Source organism: Micromesistius poutassou (genome assembly GCF_964030765.1).
Source record: "Micromesistius poutassou genome assembly, chromosome: 7".
NCBI classification, from domain to species: Eukaryota; Metazoa; Chordata; class Actinopteri; order Gadiformes; family Gadidae; genus Micromesistius; species Micromesistius poutassou.
Genome location: NC_140277.1, coordinates 16,136,023 through 16,142,720, shown reverse-complemented (window position 1 = coordinate 16,142,720; position 6,698 = coordinate 16,136,023). Strand labels below are relative to the sequence as shown.

Genomic DNA, 6,698 nt, shown 5'->3' with positions numbered 1-6,698 from the left:
ATGGTCCTGACTTTAGTTCTGGGTATGCAGAGGAGGTTTGAGTGAGTGGAGCGGAAGGGGTTGTGTTTTGTGGGTCGAGAAGTTCTTTGAGGTTGGGGGGGGGGGGGGGGGGGGGGGGCATGTCCATAGATAGATTGGTGTGTGAGTGTAGCAGAGAGCAGTTCGACCATTCTCGGGTCTCGAACCCGCCACCTCTCAAACTACTAAAGGCATGGACCAGTTTTTCGGCATCAGAGAGGGAGAGAATGGGGCGGAGTTTGGAAATGTTGCAGAGGTGGTTGATATTAGACCGGGTAGCCCCGCCCGTTCTGCCGGCGATTTGAGTTTGCCCCGCAGAATGGTCTGGAGAAGAGCAATACATTTCTTTCTAGTATCGATACATTTTTGCAGGAGCCAATCACCAAGGGAGCCAATTTGTGACTGGTGGTGAGAGAGGGATATTGGAGCCAGAAAAGGTGATGCTGGTTATGGGTGATGATTTGGTCTGGGGAGGGCAGCCGACCAGGATGGCTTTGGTCTTGGCGCTGTTGAGTTGGAGGAAGTTGTGCTCCATCCATACCTTTATCTCCTCCAGACACGGCGGTGAGTTTTGACAGGGATGACGGTGATGACGAGGGTGGGGTTACTGCTGTGGCATTGACATAGAGCTGTGTGTCGTCGGCGTAGCAGTGGAATGAGAAACCAATGGCGGCCGATGACCTGACCAAGGGGGTTATGAAGTAGAGGATGAAGAGGATGGGGCCAAGGAATGACCCCTGGGGGACACCGCAAGTGAGTGTGTGGAGTTGATTTGGAGGGACCCAGGGAGGGTGTATTATGTCCGGTTTGTGAGGTATGACTGGAACCAACTGAGGGCAGTGTCAGTGAGTCCAGTGTTGAGGTGTGGTGCCTGTTGAGTAGAATGTCATCATGGTCGACTCTGTCAAATGCAGCAGATAGGTCCGGAAGGACAGTGGAGGTTTGAGGCATGGGCCAAGCGAGAAATGGGGGGGCGGGCGGCACGAGCACACGAGAGAAAAAAAAATCATCCGAGCCGCGAAGCGGTTTTCTATTATCGATCATATCACTGTGTGGGGAATTGGTATAACAATTCAACAATTCCGCAGCCCGTAATCATGAGCCCCCCCCTCCCCCCCCCCCCGGTCAACAATTCCGCCAGCCCGTAATTGCCCCCCCCCCCCCCCTGTCACAACTCCGCCAGCTGGGGGGGGGGGGGGGGGGGGGGGCGGCACGGAGGGGGTCTCGCCCGGGGCGTAATTCGATGTAGCACCGCTGCGGAAGGATGAGGAGGGAGGGGGAGCCAGCGTCGGATGACATCCGGAGGGCGTTTGTGTCTCTGTGCTGTGGGCGGTGCGGAAACCGGGCTGGAATTTTTCGTAGGAGGTTGTTAAGTTTGAGGTTGTTTTGAAGGTGGGTGGCAAATGCTTTCTCAAGTACTTTGGATATGAAGGGGAGATTGGAGATGGGCCTGTAGTTTGATAGGACTTCTGGGTCAAGGGTGTGTTTTTTGAGCAGTGCTTTGATTATGGCTTTTTTTAAAGGCGGGGGGGGGGGGGGGGGGACGTGACCAGTATTTCTAACAGAGGTGATCAGGGGACTGATCAGACAGTGATATGGGTTCTTACCAGGGAGGTTGGGAGAGGGTATAGGGCGCAGGTGGAGCGTTTCATCTCCCTGATGATGTTCTGCACCTCTTCTGATGAAACCACAGGAAAGCAGTTTAGGGGTTGGGAGAAAGGGCAGAGCGAATATGTGCAATCTTTGAATTGAAGAAATCCATGAAGTGATTCCGCTGCTCTTCTGTAGTGCCAGTAAGTGGGGGGGGGGGGGGGATTGTGGTTTGTGGATTGTGGTGGGGAAGAGCTGTTTGGAATTCCCTGGACTGTTTTTGCATCCGAGTAAAACTGTGACCATGCCTCTTTAAGGGACTTTATTGGAATATTTTTTGTTGGTGCTCTCGGTAGATTTGTGATTTGTGACAGTGAGGCCCCCGGCCCACGGACCCCACCCTGCTGCCTTCATCTTCCCAAGCCCAACTGAGAACCTGAGAACATCTTTCAGCCCTGAGGTTTGACGTCTCAGGGATGAAAGATTTGTTTGTTGTTGTTTTTTTTGTCAATACAACATTGGTTGTGATGTGAACGCAGTATTATTCTTGCAACAGTAATTGGAAGAACACATCATGAAAGACACATTATGTAATGCTTTTAATACTGAAAGACGACAAGACAACTGTACAGATTGTTACACATACACACAGCACAGGCAGAATTAAAAAAGACAAAACACTCTACAACTCACTCATCTCAACCGAGAACATCGTCATCAACAGCAGATTGATTTGGCACCTGCCTTGATAGAAAAGCGGAAATTGAGTAATAATAATACAAAATGTTAACAAAATTAGAATAAATTAATATTAGATAGACCTATTCAATTGGTAACAGGCTTCAATGTGCCTCAGACTCGTAATCCGCACGCTTCATTTTAAAATATAGATCCATTCGATTTGTAAATGAAATGTAAACGGCCCATTGTCAGGACCAATGTCAAACAATTAAGGTAAATGGTTTTTTTTTTTTATGTAAACAACATGGCAACGCACCAAAAGACGTTACATCTTGTTTTACCTCGAATGTCCGCTTGTTAAATACTTTACAGTAATTAAGCAGTAATGTTTAATAACACTAGGTGGCAGTGTAGACTGTAGTCTTTCTGAACCGTTCAGCCAAATGAAAAGGATTGTACAAAAAAAAAAAAAGTAGTCCACGCTTAATAGTTTAAGTATAAAGTAGGCTATACTTTATTATACCACAATTCGTTGTGGGATAAAGTGTAACGTTTTTTATTAATCTTTATATTATTATTATTATTATTATTATTATTATTATTATTATTATTATATTATGTAAACCAGTGGCCCAACATCAGCTCCTTGAGGAGTTTAAATGTTAAATCACTCACTGTGACAGTGACTTGAGATTATGTTTAGAAAAAAATGATGTAAATGTGTTTTCATGGTGCCATTTTGGAATGCCTAAGACAAATGTAATAGCCTGGTTAGGCTTAACCAGTATGATTTGGCATTGATTGACTTCATATTGTAAATTAATTTCCATGTCCAACTATCATATAGATGGTAATATATATATATATATATATATATATATATATATATATATATATAAAACTATTCTTAGCAGTATAAGGATATTAATTAGGGTTAAACATTTTAATCTCAGTCAGACACTGACTGAGACAATGTGTTTGGTTGCGGGTTAATGTTTCACATTTTCGATCAACTGACAGCAAACACAACTCAAGTTTGACCTAGAGAATTAGTATTAGCGTACGATGAAATGCGCACGTACACAAACACAGACACACACACACAAACACAAACACACACACACACACACACAGACACATACACACACACACACACAGACACACACACAGACACACACACACACATACAAACACAAACACACGCACAGACACACTCACACACTCACACACACACAGACACACACACACACACACACACACACACACACACACACACACACACAGAGACACACTCACACACTCACACACACAGACACACACACACACACTCACAGACACACTCACACACACAGACACACTCACACACACACACACACACACACACATACACACAGAAACACACTCACACACACACACACACACACACACACACACTCACACACACACAGACACACTCACACATACACACACACACACACACACACACACACACACACACACAGAAACACACTCACACACACACACACACACACACACACACACACACACACACAGACACACACAGAGACACACAGACACACACACATACACACACAACTAAAAAGCTGGTGGTAAAGCGTTCCCTACTGAAGACCTCAGCCCTCACAAATGGTCCACCACTGCACTGTGTACATCAGGTATGGGACTTTGTATATTCCTACACGTAAAGGAAACAGGGACCAACTGCTTTAATGGGAAAGTGTGAGAGGAGCAAAGAGAGAGAGAGAACAACAAACAGAGAGAGCAAAGAGTGTGCGTGTGTGTGTGTGTGTGTGTGCCTGTGTTTGTATCGGTGTGTGTACGTGTGTCCGCGTGCATGTGTGTGTGCGCGCGCATGTGTGTGTGTGTGTGTGTGCGCGTGTGTTACGGTGCGCACCTGTTTGACCTCACTTTGAGTCAACACAGGGCAGCAGCAGCAGCAGCAGCAGCAGCAGCAGCAGCAACGAGAGACGACCGAAAAATACCCCCAAAAAAATGTCACGGGTGCCACAACTCCCCAGACCTCCAGACGGAACAGCCAATCAGAGGAGGAGACGGGGCCACAGCGCGGAGGGAGGGGCCGCAGCGGCGGGCCCCTCCCAGAGTCTACAGCACGGACTCGATGGCCTCCGGTGTGCCCTCGGGGCTCCGGGCCGCCTGGTGCCTGACCAGCGGGGAGCTCTCGCCCTCCGCCAGGCTGTTGGCCACCGCCTCCACCCTGACCTCCAGCAGCTCCTGGGCCTCCTCCTCCTCCCCCCTCCTCCTCCTCCTCCTGTTTCTTCTTCTTCATCTCCTGCTGGTTGATGTGGTGGAGGATCCCCGCCCCGAGCGCGTCCCCCTCCACGTTCACCACCGTGGTGGTGCGGTCCCTGCACGCACGCACACACACACACACACACGCGAACGTGCACACGCGCACACACGCACGCACACACACACACACACACACAAGGAGAGGAATGAAGACGTGCAGCCGGTGCACACACGCAGTCACACAGTTATGAGCACACACGATACAACTCAAATCGGGGGTTGGAATTTGACTCTTCATTCAAACATCAATCATATTTATAAAACGGGTGGCTTAAATCAAGCGATCTGATTGGTTCCCAACTGTTGTATATTGAGCGTATACACACAGCTATGACGCCCGTTCAGTTTACAGAGTTCAGTATCACTCTGTGCCTAACTTGAACTGTTGTTTGTTTATACATAAAAGCAATAGCATAGTTCACTGAAGCCTAAAAATCTGTTGATTGAGAGGGTGGAAATGTTGTAAAGCAATAGGCACACGGTGAGTGAACTCGATAGTAGGCTAAATTGCTGGCGAACCGAGCTACCGTCTCTAGCCTTCTCTCTGAAGGACGCTACAGTGTGTTGCATAGCAACCGCCGTACACTTTGCAGGCAGCCAGGAGGGACTACTTTTTTGTATTTGTTAAAAAAAAATGCTTTTCCGACTTTCTCACTTTTTTCAAAATTGAGGGTGTCTATGACTTTCATTTCGTCATACTTTATAAAAGCAATAGATCACTTAAGTCAGTGAAATGTCCTCATTATACCACAGTTAAGGGGGTCGGACAACGCCCCTTAACTGTGGTATAATGAGAACATACCACAGCCTGTCGTAATCTATTGCTTAACTATACTACTAATAAGGAGAAGAATATAATTGCCAATATTATTGCTACGGTTACCAGAATTAAATGACACAGGAACCACCATGGAAGTCGGAGCAGGTCGTCTGGTCAACCAGGAGGTTGCTATTTTGAACCCCGGCTTTTCGAACGAGTACCAAGAGTGTCTCTGAGCAACACACCCAACCCTGACTGCCCCTGCTGTCGCCTAGCGTTGGTTGACAGTCACCGACCTCGGTGTGTGTGTGTGTGTGTGTGTGTGTGTGTGTGTGTGAGTGAGTGTGAGTATGAAGTGCATTTCACTCACACAATCCAGTCCACGGCCAGCATGAGGGACAGGTCATTGGTCGGAAGTCCGATGGCCTCCAGGATGATCGCTATGGTGATGATGCCGCCGGCCGGGATGCCGGCCGCGCCCACGCTGGACGCGGTGGCCGTCACTCTGTCGGCGCCAAAGGGAAGAGATCACACTGGATGAATGATCCAACGTTCACTACACTATTAGGAGGTCACCACTGGTTATGTTGTCTTATTTATCAACAATCAAACACCCAAGTGTTTACTCATCGATACAGGGTGGTGTGGTTGTGGGATAGCCAATAGCACCGGCCAGAAAACCAACCAGCCAATCACCAGGCAGCAGGGCGTTATTATAAGTATTATAAGTATCAAAACATGCTACTTAATGTTAGCCGTTCCTGGGAAATAAAATAGCCAAGTGAATGAATAGCCGACACAGTTCCCATTTGAATCTACTTGATCCGGTCTTGATTCTGCTCAAAGTCACAGAGAGTTGAAGAATGAAATCTCCAAGGCCTTGACTTTATGATACATTCACATGGCCTTCACCGGCCGCGGGCCAGACAATAACAATAACAACAACAACCTGACGATAACAGGTCAGAGCGAGCCCCGGAGCCCAGCACCCTGCGGTGAGGGCGTGAGAGAGCAGAGGGAGTGTTAATATGACACTAATCACTATATCAACAGATCAGATGAAGAGCATACAACACGAGCTGGACACACAGACGGCAGCGCAGTGTTGAACGTGATACGTGTGTGTGTGTGTGTGTGTGTGTGTGTGTGTGTCTGTTTGTCTCAATGTGTGTGTGTGTGTGTGTGTGTCTGTTTGTCTCAATGTATGTGTGTCTGTCTCAATGTGTGTGTATGTGTGTGTGTGTGTGTGTCTGTTTGTCTCAATGTATGTGTGTGTGTGTGTGTGTGTCTGTTTTTCTCAATGTGTGTGTGTGTGTGT

At 47.6% G+C, this 6,698-nt stretch overlaps 1 long non-coding RNA gene across 1 annotated transcript; it reads right to left on the bottom strand.

Moving 5' to 3' along the window:
* Positions 1-2,185: 2,185 nt before the first annotated feature.
* On the bottom strand, positions 2,186-6,579 carry LOC311350537. The gene is made up of 2 exons (XR_014636665.1): positions 5,751-6,579; positions 2,186-4,676 (listed from the first exon to the last, which is right to left on the bottom strand). It is a non-coding gene; the product is annotated as an uncharacterized lncRNA (long non-coding RNA).
* Between the last annotated feature and the right edge of the window lie 119 nt (positions 6,580-6,698).